Source organism: Eptesicus fuscus, chromosome 7 (genome assembly GCF_027574615.1).
Source record: "Eptesicus fuscus isolate TK198812 chromosome 7, DD_ASM_mEF_20220401, whole genome shotgun sequence".
NCBI lineage: Eukaryota > Metazoa > Chordata > Mammalia > Chiroptera > Vespertilionidae > Eptesicus > Eptesicus fuscus.
In genome coordinates, this window is record NC_072479.1 from 22,774,449 (window position 1) to 22,787,292 (window position 12,844).

A 12,844-nucleotide genomic window follows, 5' to 3' on the forward strand; every position below is an offset into this window, starting at 1 on the left:
TATGTTATAATCTATAGAATACACTTAGAACTAAAGAATCTGGAAGATAAATAAAATACCCCAAATGAGTACATTTTAGAGTTCCCTTCTTAGCATTTGATCTTTCTTCACGTAACTATTATTTCTCAGAAGTATCCAGAGTCAAACTCCATGTTCACAAATTGGGCTTCAGTTCATGAGTTATGCTGTCACCATACAGTATAATCATAGCCCAAAGCTAGTGCAGTTCATCTAACTTGGAGAGCAAGACAGGAAGGCTGCTCAGAGAGTCAACACCAACACTTAGAAGGAATTTTTCTTTTGGTTATTTCTAGGAGGAAGAAAAAGCTAAGTACACTGAAGTACTAATAAGGTTAAATTGACTAACTTAGGCAATAAGAAAGATCGTGAGTTAAAAGCTCATGCAAGGCCCTAGCGGGTTTGGCTCAGTGGATAGAGCGTTGGCCTGTGGACTGAAGGGTCCCAGGTTCGATTCTGGTCAAGGGCATATGCCCAGTTGTGGGCTTGATTCCCAGTAGCGGGTGTGCGGGAGGCAGCTGATCGATGTTTCTCTCTCATCATTGATGTTTCTATCTCTCTCTCCCTCTCCCATCCTCTCTGAAATCAATAAAAATATATTTTTTAAAAAAGCTCATGCAAGGAAGTGAACACAGAGCTTTCCCCAGTTAGGAGGGATACACCGTGTCCCAAAGGAGATGCAGACATGAAGATGATTCTGGACAAAGCCCTGCAGTAACCGTGTTGCTCCTTGTTGGTTTACGCACCTGGACTGAAGGGAGATTTGGAGAACACTCAGAAGTAGATATTCCTTCCAAACTACTCCTGACTTCCCTTAGGTCATTTTAGGCATATTCTTTATATTCGTTCACTCATCCAACACTGAGATATCATGTAAAGGTGAAAAGACATAACTGGTATCCTTGAGAATTATGTATGATTGGTATACAGAATAATGTGGAGACATTTACAAAATAAAATATCCAGTGCTTTAATGAGTCCATTTGCTGTGCAATAGTGGCAAAGAACAGAATACTTAAGTCAGAGAAGACACTGTGAAGCCTTTAAATTAAGACCTGGGGACAGGTAGGTATTTAATAGGGGATGGTTCAGTTGAGTGGAGCAGAGAGGGCAATCCAGGCAGAGGGAACTGAAGGTGTAAAGACACTGAAGGAAAATATTCAGAAAAAATAATTAGGTATGGGTTGTAGGCATGAATATGATATGAAATGAAACCAGACTCTGAGGTGGAGCCAGTTCATAAAGGGCCTCAAATGTGAAGCTATTGATAGGGTAATCACAGATAGTCTAACCCAGGACACTTTCAAGAGAAAAGGCTATTATTAATTACCCTGCTGAAAGCGAAAACCAGGAATGTCTTGTTGAACTGAGATCTGTGCTCACCCTAGCTATAGTCAGAGGATAACACTCCACATTATTCTGACTAAAGAATTTTTAAGAGGAAACTGGTGATATAAGGTGTGAATGTTAGATTGATAATACTCTGATACCAGCCTGAAGGCTGGATTAGATTTTCAGAAACTGAGAAGGAAAGACAAGAAAGAACATTGTGCTAGAGACATGAACCTGACTGCCCACCTTTTCCTGGACTGCTAAGGATTAACTCAACCAGGTCAGTGAACCCATGATGAGACCCTTTCCATCCCTCTCAGATGTTCAAGACCTGATGTTGCTTCACTCTTTTGAGTCTATCCTATATAATAAAAGCCTAATATGTTAAGTGTCCAGTCGTCCGGTTGGCTGTTCAACCAATCAAAGTGTAATATGCTAATGATATGCTAAGGCCGCCCAACCACTTGCTGTGACATGCACTGACCACCAGGAGCAGACAGTTGACTGGCGACCAGTGCTATGACGTGCACTGACCACCGGGGGCAGATGCTCCGACCAGTGGGTCAGCTTGCTCCTGGGGTCTGGCTGATCGGGACTGAGCAAGATGGTCTAGACATACCCTGGAGACCTCCCGCAGTCCCTCCCCAGCTGGCCAACCTCCCACATCCCTCCCCAGCCCTGATAGTGCACCAGTGGAGTTCCTCAGCCTGACCTGAGCCCTTTCGCAATCTGGGATCCCTAGGGTTTCAGCCCAACGGCAGAACAACCTGTTGCTATGACACGCACTGACCACCAGGGGGCAGATGCTCAACGCAGGAGCTGCCCCCAGGTGGTCAGTGCACTCCCACAGGGGGAGTGCCACTTAGCCCAAAGCAGGCTCACGGCTGGAGAGTGTGGCGGTGATGGCAGGAGCCTCTCCTGCCTCCACAGCAGTGCTAAGGATGTCTGACTTGACTGACGGCTTAGGCCCTAAGCCATCAGTCGGACAACCCCCAAGGGCTCCTGTACTACAAGAGGGCACAGGCTGGGCTAAGAATTTTCTCCCCACACCAGTGCAAGAATTTTGTACACCAGGCCTCTAGTAGAAACATAAATCACTGGTGAGCTAGTTAGTCAGCAAAATGGGGCTCTTTCCTTGATTGTCTTGCCATTTCATGAAAGTCGAAGAAAAATATTGGAAAAAGGGGCTGGGGAGCTGACGAATCACCACTACTCCTTCTTTGCTTTAAAAAAAAAAAAAAAATATATATTTTGTTGATTTTAGAGAGAAAGCATGGGAAAGGAGAGGGAGAGGGAGAATCATTGATTGGCTGGCTGCCTCCTGCATACCCACTACTGGGGATTAAGCTTACAATCCAGGCATGTGTCCTGACTTGGAATCGAATTGGCAAACTTTTGGTGCATTGGAGGATGTTCAACCAACTGTGCCACATGAGCCAGAGCAGCCGCTACTTTTTCTTTCTCAGTGGTCCTAGAGCACTGGAATTTATGTAACTGCATCTGAGTCTATGATGTGCAGCCGCTGGGTCCCTGCATTGTGCTCCCTGCCATAATGGGTTGATGGAACCATGAAGTGGAGTTTGGGAGTGAGGCTTGAAGGCTGCAGGGCACATCAAAGCTCCAGTGAAATCTCTGTTGTAAAGCAACTGAGCCCGAAGGGAGTGCAGCTGTTTCTGCCTCTGCAGCCAGGTTTCAGGGTGAGACTGCCACCTCCTGAGCAAGTCTGTGCCTCTTGGTTTTATTTATTCTGTCTTCTAGACTCTGATTTGCAATTTGAAGTTTTACCAGCAGAGGAGTCATGGGTTTTGGAGGCTCCTCTGTTTTGTATTTGCTTCCTGGCTCCCTTCTGCTTTCATTAGATAATGACCAGTTTTCCTTACGCCTCATTTTCACATTTTTTAAACATTTCTCTTTTTCAGTGATACATTTTACAACATTTCTCTGAGGCAAAATAACCCTAGCCACAGTCCCTATAAAACAGTTTTGTGTGTATACCAAGTAGTGTAAACAGCATTATGGCTTCAGACACAGCCCTTTCTAAATGAATACTGATTCTCCTGTTTATGTCTTTTAAGTTATCCTTGGTATGACAAAACCTTCTTGAGCCTGCTCTTATTTTAAAAAGTATTCTTTTGATGTAATGAATTCCCAATTTTACTCATTTATATATTAAACAATTATTTGTTGAGTATCTCTCATGCTCCTGGCACTGTGCAAAATCTTTGGCATACAGTGATTTGAAAGACAAAGTCCTAACCCTTAAAGAGTATACAATTTATTGATGGTAAAATGGGGGAGGTCAATTGAAGGAGACAGGCCATATATTTACAGAAGTTGTTCTCCGAGTGTGGTCTCAGTACCAATGATGTCTTTATTATCAGGGAACTTGTTAACATATGCAAGTTTTTGAGCCCCTCTCAAATGTACTGAATCAGAAACTCTGAGTTGGGGCCCAGCAGTCTTTGTTTAAACAAGCCCTATGGTCGACTGGGATACATGCTCAAGTTTGAGAACCACTGAACTATTATATATCAAGATGTAAGAGGTGGGTGGTATGGGAGGACATGTAAAGGGGATAATTCACTCTTGTGGGGTCAGAAAAAGCTTCTCAAAGAAGTTATTTCTAAGTAGAGATTTGAAGGGTTGATAGGAATTGGCCAGGCAAAAGGAAGGTGGAGTACACAGCAATTAGGTCCAAGGAGAGTGTGTACTGAATCGGGCTGGAGGGGAAAGACAGCACAGCTGACCCAGAATTCAGGAGGAGTTTAGGGAGGCTGGGAGTGTGAATGGTGGAGGATGGGGAACTGCATATGCATCTCTTACCAAAGGGCAGGCAAAGCCTCCCACCACATCTGCAGACAGCGGTGTAGTGAAAACCACAGCTGTCGTCAGAGGAGACAGGTAGGTTTTTCCCGTTGAAAAGGTCTAGCTAGTCAGATAAAGCCAGGGGAGAAAGAGGCACAGTTGGGAGTGTGGAGTTCAGGATCCACCTAGGCAGACAGGCAGAGAGGCAGCAGGAAGGATAACCCAGAAAACACGGGTGAGTTCAAGTTAGGGCTCCTCCTCAGGAAGATGGTGCCTTCGTTTGTAGGGCTTCCACAGCCAAATGTCACAGACCGGGTGACTTACACAACAGACATTTTCTCACAGCTATAAAGACTAGAAGTATGAGATCAAGGTGCTGGCAGTGTTGGTTTCTTTAAGGCCTCCCTCCGTGGCTTGCCGGTGGTCGCCTTCTTGCTGTGTACTCATGTGGTCTTTCCTCTGTGCATGCACAGCCTACATTCCCTTTGTGAGTCCGAATGTCCTCTTCTTACAGGAACCTCACGACAACGCAAGAAGTCCCCAACACATCAGTCGCTCACTGAGGTTCCTCAAAGTTCCCTAGGCTAAAAAGAGATAGGTTCCACATTTAGGCCATAATGAGCTCATACATGTGCGAAAAGAAATTAGGATATTATGACATAGTGCACAGAGAAATACAAACTGGTTGCCACAGAGGAAAATTGTGTGGTTAAAAAGTCGGAAATCAGAAAAGCTGAATTCAAATGTGGGATTTGCTGCCTTTTTCTTGTGTGATGTTGTCTGAGAAACTCTGATAGTCACTCAATTTTAATTTTCTCAACAGTAAAGGGGTCCCACTGATACCTGCTTCGCAAGAGTAAATGAGATAAAATATCATAAAATACAACCGTTTTATAAATGTAAGCTATGGGCAAGAGTGTAAAACATAATAATGGTCACCTTTTTATTGAGAGTTTTATATAAATCAGTTATTACATTGATGCTTTTACATACAAGATCCCATTTAACTGTAATTTGTAAATAAAGTCATTCAAAAGTATCTGAACTAAACTTTTAAAAAATCCACAAAAAAAGGTGTTTATTAAAAATGTCCCTTTCTAAGACATAGTTTGCCAAGATGAGTGAGTAGGGGGCCTTCCAATTTCAGCACAGTGATCAGAATTTATCTGCAGGAACACATGACTGAAAATGTAGTATATGGAAAGGAAGCAATGCTCCATTTACATAGAATGGTCTTATCGAATAATTCAGTGACCTGGAGATTAGGTTTTGTGGAGATTAGAAAAAAGATTGTGGGCCAGAAATGAAGAGAGAATTATAGTCACTTGATGTGGTTCTGGCAGCAACCAGACTTTTCAAATTTATTTATTTATGTTTTATTGCTATTAGGTTTTCTGGCCTATGATTCTACAGAGATTCTGAAACTTTCTCAAGCTTAGATAATGAGACACAGCACAATCAAAATGAGATCCACTGCTTTTGACTCTCAATTATTGAGAGTGAGGGAAATAGAAACATGGGGGAAATAAAAAAAAAAAAAGAAGAAGCTTTAGAATGGGAGCTAATGGCCTAATTTTGAAAAATATAGCACTGACCATAAATTAAGGAAAATAAGATTGTGTTTCCCAGTCTCCAAAATCTTACATTCATCAAGCATCCTCCTGTAGCTCACACAACTTTAAAAAGTCCCTATCCTTTTGGTATGGACATTTGAGTAGGGTTTTTTTTCCCACAGTGAATATGGTTACCAGCAGCGCCCTGATTCTATTTACATACTAGGACAGCCATTCCACAGGAAGGACTTTGAGTTCTGATAAGTGACGGAAATAGTCATTTCATAAATCAGAAGATAACTTTGAGCCATTGCTTTGAAGTCTCACCAATGTTTTCCATCTCATTTCCTAGGGAGAGAAAACCTGCCAAAGCCCTCCAAGAAGATAAACAGTTTTTGGCCAGTGGAAATCCGGAGTGTTAAGACAGTCATCTGATCAAATATTTTCTACTAGAAAAAACTTATAGTCATTTGCTTAAAAAAATGATTTCTTCTAGCCCAACCATTTTCAAAGGAATTAATATATTCTCTCTTCATTGCTGAAGTAAGAGTAAAACTGAATAAAAGGAGTAACTCTTTCATCTCAGCCTAGATAAACTTTTTTGACCCCTGATATCTTACAGCAGGTATTTGTTGGCATACTTAACTATCCAAAACCAAAGAAGGAAGAAGATTCTCCAACAGCAGAATCTGATTTCAGGTTAACCAATTATGTTTTTCCTCTGCTACGTCTCTCTTCATCACTTTAGGCTGTCTGAGCCTGGTTGAGGAGGCATGCCTGCAGTTTTCCAGGACAGATACAAAGATATGGCCAGTCTTCCTTTGGCCACCCTTCCTAAGATTGGACGTGTCCTTCATAAGTATTTATTAGACTCCCTGTAACCAATTGGGGATAAAGGTTCTTTCAGATGTTCAGAGCATACTTCTGGTTAACAGTTATGTATTGTTGGCCAAATCCTGCCACTGCTATAGAAATTTAATTCCTCTAATGTCGTCTTTTCAAAAGACTGGACAACAAGGAAAATTCATAGTTTCAGACTTGAGGAAGAGAAGGAAATTGTTTTTATCCTTCTCCTCCCCTCTCCCCCTCATTGAATCCTGCTGCCTTTAGTCACTTTTACATGAAATTCCCTGGTTGGCTGATGATCTCTTCACCTTTTCTCAGGCTAAAAACTGGACCTCACTTCTCTTAGTGCATGTGCCCAGCATGATTAAAAGGAAAGCTTATGTTATGGGTACAATAGCCAGTAAATAATTATGCTTTAAATGCGAACATTGCCTATTGCTGCCCTTTACCTTATGACTCATTAAGAATACCAGGTCTATCATTTTCTATATTTCATTACCTAGTGCTTCTCCTAGTGCTTTCCTGTTGTGTATGAATTTTTCACTTGCTATATTTTACATCTTCTTGCAATTCTCATTTCTCTTTAATTACTCTTGCCAGGATTCTGCTGACATGAACTGAGGGGAAGGGTTGGGGGGATGACAGGGTGACAAGTGAGGGCTTGGCTATCTCTTCATCTGCTCTGTGGGAGATATCCAGGCCCAATTGTTGGTTAACTGCTGCTTCCTTTGAATGTGGAATACATAATACCTCTTACTTCTCAGCCATGGGTCCTAGCAAACAATTCCAGGGCAATAGGCAACATCACTCAAGATTTTGTCACAAATACATCATTGTATTTAAGTTCCCCCAAATCCATTTTTCAGTGGGAGAGACTGCAGCTTGGGAAGTTGAAGCAGCTTGTCAAAAATCACACGAATAGTGTAGATCTGACAGTGGTAGATTTTGGAGTTAGGCTTAAGCCTGGCTGACTCTAGGCATCCCATATGTTCAATAGCTGTGACTCCATAGAGGCATGAGATTTCCCGTAGAGAAGTCTCAGGAAACTTTTCTATGGATTTTAGTATAATTTATTATGTAAGATATTAGAGTAAAAATATGCAAAGACACCTAGGCCTGCTCCTATATTGGGGGAGCTAGAGCTAAGAGATCAAAAGGGGACCCCTGACCCATGTTCTGCCCTCCCCGCCACCTTCATTCCATACCTGGCTCTTTTCCACACCAGGAGGATTCTCCTGCCACCTCTTGGCCCTGGATGCTTTCAATAGAATGAGTCTGTGGAGGGACCCAGGCAAGTCCCAGGAGCAATCTCAGGGCAGTTTTAGCACTTCAGAGTCCGGAAAGAGGAAGGTCTAGAAAGAAGGGGAATTTAGGTAACAAATGATGATGTTGCATGTACCCTTGTTCCCTAGACTCCTTCCTTACAGTGACAGATACAGCTGGCAGAGGAGCAGCAGGTCAGGCCAGAGGCTCCAGTGTCTGGGAACAAGGGTGGTACTACATATGGCTCCGTAGGACACCTACTTTCACAAACTAGCACAGCTGGTACAATTAGTAAGCCATCGAAAGTACAACATATTAAACCTGAGCGGAGACTAATTTGCCTTATGAAGCACACCTGACTGTATGGGACATCCTTCCTCTTTTTGCTAATGCAAATCTGTGGCCAGGGAGGGATGGTCACATCAGTGGGTTGGCATGCTAAATAGAATAAGTAATTTGTTTAAAGAAAAGTGCCAGTTATGAAATGTCTTTACTTAAATATTTACTCAATCACTTGTGCTGAACACTGGAGTTATGTAGGAAATAATAATAAAGAGGATGATATTATTAACAATGCAAAGAAGATAACCTACTATGTACTAGGCACCAGGCACATTTGCGGATACTAAGGTTACATTTTCAACCAAACAGACCTGATTCTTGCCCTTCTGAAAACTTATAGCATGCAGGTATGTAATAGACATTTTAAAATGTCTTGTGCACTTAAATAATTACAGCTATGATAAGTGTGTTGAGAAATTCTATGGTGCTGTAAGGGCTTATGTTATAGGATGAATTGTGTTCCCTTAAAATCCATATGTTAAAATCTTAACCCCTGTACCTCAGAATGTGACTGTAGTTGGATATAAGGTAGCTATAAAGGAAAGCCTTAATCCAATATAATTGGTGTCCTTATAAGAAGAGGAACTTTGAACACAGACATGTTCAGAGAAAGCACAATGTGAAGATACAGGAAGAATATGACCATCTACAAATCTAGGAGAGAAATCTCAGAAGGTGCCAACCCCACTAACACATTGGTCTTGAACTTGTAGCCTCCAGGACTGTGATAAATTAAATCTCTGTTGTTTAAGCCACCCAGTCTGTGGCACTTCATAATTGCTGCCCTAGTAAACTGATAGAGGCTATAACATGGGATACACATCTGTGAGGGATGGATAAAATAAGATATTTTAAAAGATGAATTTTAAATAGAAATGCAAAAAATAAATGTATTTACCCAGATGTCCAGGGAATTAAATGGAGTAGGGAGGGACAGGTAGAATTCCCATAAGGTCTAGACAAAACTCCTGTAATAGGAGAAATCTGAATTATGGATGACCTGGGAAAAAAGGTCAAGAAAGTTGAACCAATGTGAAAGAGGTGGAATGGCCCTTAAACAGTTATTTGTGTTGATGCAAGCTGAAGGCAATGGAACTATAGTGTTTATGTGTGTGCATGCCTTGTAAATTATCATGAGAGCTAAAGTGAAGGCCTTGTTCTTTCTTTCCTGTGAAAGAAAGAAAGAAAGAAAGAAAGAAAGAAAGAAGGAAGGAAGGAAGGAAGGAAGGAAGGAAGGAAGGAAGGAAGGAAGAGAAGGAAAGAAAGAAAGAAAGAAAGAAAGAAAGAAAGAAAGAAAGAAAGAAAGAAAGAGAGAAAGAGAGAGAATGAGAGAGAGAAGGAAGGAAGGGAGGAGGTAGGGAGGGAGGGGAAAGAAAAAGGAAGAGTGTAAAAGTTTGATTTACTTGATAAATACTCCTAGATAGTTGAAAACTTTTGAATAACTGACTGAGAACATTATTTCAGTCATAAATAGTTGTAGTGCCCTAATATTACTTATACAAGAATTAACAGCAGAATCAGAATCCAGGTATCCTAGGTCTTGTTTCTAAAGTGTGTATTTATCGACACCTAGTGGCCGGATTCTAAATTGTTCTAGTATACTCAAAACATAAATTATTCACAATCCAATTCTCAAGTCATTCTAAATGAATTTATTATTTTGCTTTTTCTACACAATTCATTGGATTCATATTATGTATCCAGAAATATTTTGTATAGAATTCAACTTACTGTAACTGATCTCTATATCTAATTTAACTAACACATGTGGCATACAAATCCAATCATGTCAATAGCAACCATTTATTTAGAGCTTACTACATACTAAGCACTGGACTAGAAAGCTTTTATCCATTATCTCATTTAAGTTTGACAACCAAATTCAGAGTTTTTATTATTTTCCTCAAATGAGGAAACTGAGGTTCAGAGAGGCCAGGTAACGTGCCCAAACTCAGACAGTTAGTTAGTTGGAGAACTGCAGTTAATCCTAAACTGCCTGACTGGAATATTCATCTTCATTCCACTGTACTACATAGTATCCTAAATAATTAATTTATAAATTCAGTTATTTAACACATTTGAACCTGTTTAGTTCATATATTTATTTAAGAGATACGTGTGTGGCCCTAGCTGGTTTGGCTCAGTGGATAGAGCATCAGCCTGCAGACTGAAGGGTCCCAGGTTCGATTCCAGTCAAGGGCACATGCCTGGGTTGTGGGCTTGATCCCTATTAGGGGACGTGCAGGAGGCAGCCAATCAATGATTCTCTCTCATCATTGATGTTTCTATATCTCTTTCCCTCTCCCTTCCTCTCTGAAATCAATAAAGATATATATTTTTAAAAAATAAGAGATACATGTGTGTTTGCATATGTGTAAAACCACCTATTATGTGCCATAGATGGCATTATTAGATGAGAACTCATATACTTATTCACAAAATATTTATTGGGAACCTGCTATTTGCTATGAATTATGTGGATTGCTGATGATGTAATGGCAAAAAAAAAAAAATCCCTGTCCTCAGTGTGTTTAACGCCAATAGAATGGAGGGACCTTGATCAGGTAATCACACTAATATTAATTTATGCATAATTACCATTTGGGATATACATTTTTAGGAATGACAACTGAAGTATAAATATATTTAAGAATCTAACTGCTCTTAACATTTCAAAAAGGGTTTCCTCAATGACATGCTGCTTCAGCTGAGAGCTGAAGGATGACTGTAATTTAAACGTGCATGCTTAGAGGAGGTAGTGGCAGGGGCAAGCAGGCAGGTGAGAGGAATGTTTTGGAGAGAGGGACAGCTATGTGGAAGAAGGGAGAACCACGCAGTCAGGGAAGAAAGAGGTAGTGCATGGTCAAATGTGGCTAGGTAAGTAGAGAAGTAGGTAGATGAGGAGGAAGGTGATTCTGCTGCCTTGTCTAGAATGCAATGTACTGTCACCAGTCTCATAGCATAGGAACTCTCCATCGGCATCTAGTCACTGCCAAGGGAATCCCTCTCCAATGCCGGGAGAAATAAAAGTTGGCATACCCAGGGCAACCTCTATGTGTACGGTCCTTACTGAGGCTGGGCAGTTGGCCATATGCTGACTCAATTCCCTACAACCTCTGGGCTGAAAGCAATGTCTCATGGGTGGCTCTGTTCCATGGCACATTTTGTTCTTGTCCATGTGGCCCCTTTATATCCGCTTCTGCACACAGAACCCCAAACCATCTCTTCTCTTATCTCTATCCTCTTTGCCTTTCTTCCTCGTCTACCTTCCAGAATATTTTCTAAGTGCTCCCAATGCTAGGAGAAAGATTCTGATCACATTTTTTCTCCAGATGCACTGGGCACAACTACTCCACATCGAGAAGAGAGGAGCGTGAAAATGAATTACTAGGAAAGAAACAAACAGACATTGTGATGTATCTCAAAACAACATGCCCCCATACCCCCTGGAAACTTATACCCCTGCAAAATAACATGTAGTTCTCTAGATATTCAGCTTTTATAGAAAGTGGGAAAGAATTGAATCAGTTTCTCCAGGACAGTAGCTTCACCCTCAAAGCAACATAAGACAGTCAGTGGTATTCCCCACAGGTTCTCCAAGGGTCAGGTGAGGGAATCTAATTGCTCTCTTTGAGGATAGTTATTGTCAAAAAAAAGAAATTACAAATCTAAAGAAATGTTTAAAGAGCTTATTTGAGCCAAGGCTTGGAGACCAGACCCATAAGCAAAATCTCAAAGAATTGAGAAAATGCTTCCAGGAGTAGCAGTTGCGCAGTCTATTTTATACATTAGAATCAAAGGAGAAGATGTAAGGAACGTTACATGAAATCCATTGGCAGTAGATTAAGAGGGTAGAGACTGTGAAGTGGGAAATCTCTAGGTTGGGTAAAAAAATAAAATGGAAAGATACATATTCCTATTATATTGGTGGGTACAAGACAGTTAATCTTCAACATACATAGTTTACAGAGGCAGGTAGATAAGAGAGAGCCATGAACCATGTTGGGGTTGTTTCCTGGTACCAGGGTGTTTGTCTCTAGAGGGCTGGAGAAGAGATCATTCTGACATTTTAAGTATGTTACCCTAGATCAGTGATGGGCAACCTTTGAGCTTGGTGTGTCAAACTTCGCCAAAAAACTGAGCATAACTCAGGTAGTGTGTCACTTTGAGGAAAAAACATTATTTCGCAAATGTTTCATCCTCAGGAGCAGCAAATGTTTCATCCTCGGCATGCGGCCGCCTCAGCGGCCGCGTGTCATCAGAAATGGCTACGCGTGTCAGTGCTGACACGCGTGTCATAGGTTCGCCATCACTGCCCTAGATGCACAAAAACAATGGCTAGGGCTCGCTGAAATTGAAGATTAATCATATAGGTCTTAAGACATGACTTCCCATTTTAACCTGCTCAGTTAGGAATTTTTCTAACTAGAACACCTCAGTGGTTACTTTCAGTTGTTGAGCGTCTCAGGCCTGCCAGGTGGCCCTCTTTCCGTTCACCTTGTGTTATTTCCCCAGACCTGTTGCTGGCAGAAAGCCCTCTCCTAGAGTTGTTTTCCCTCATTCCTTTGGTCTCCGTTTCCCCTGCTTTGTCTGGCAGATTGGAGCTTCTGCAGTGGGGCTTGAGATCTAGCCCCTAGGCAAGCACATGGCACCTCTTTACAGATCAGTCCCCACCTCCCCACCTT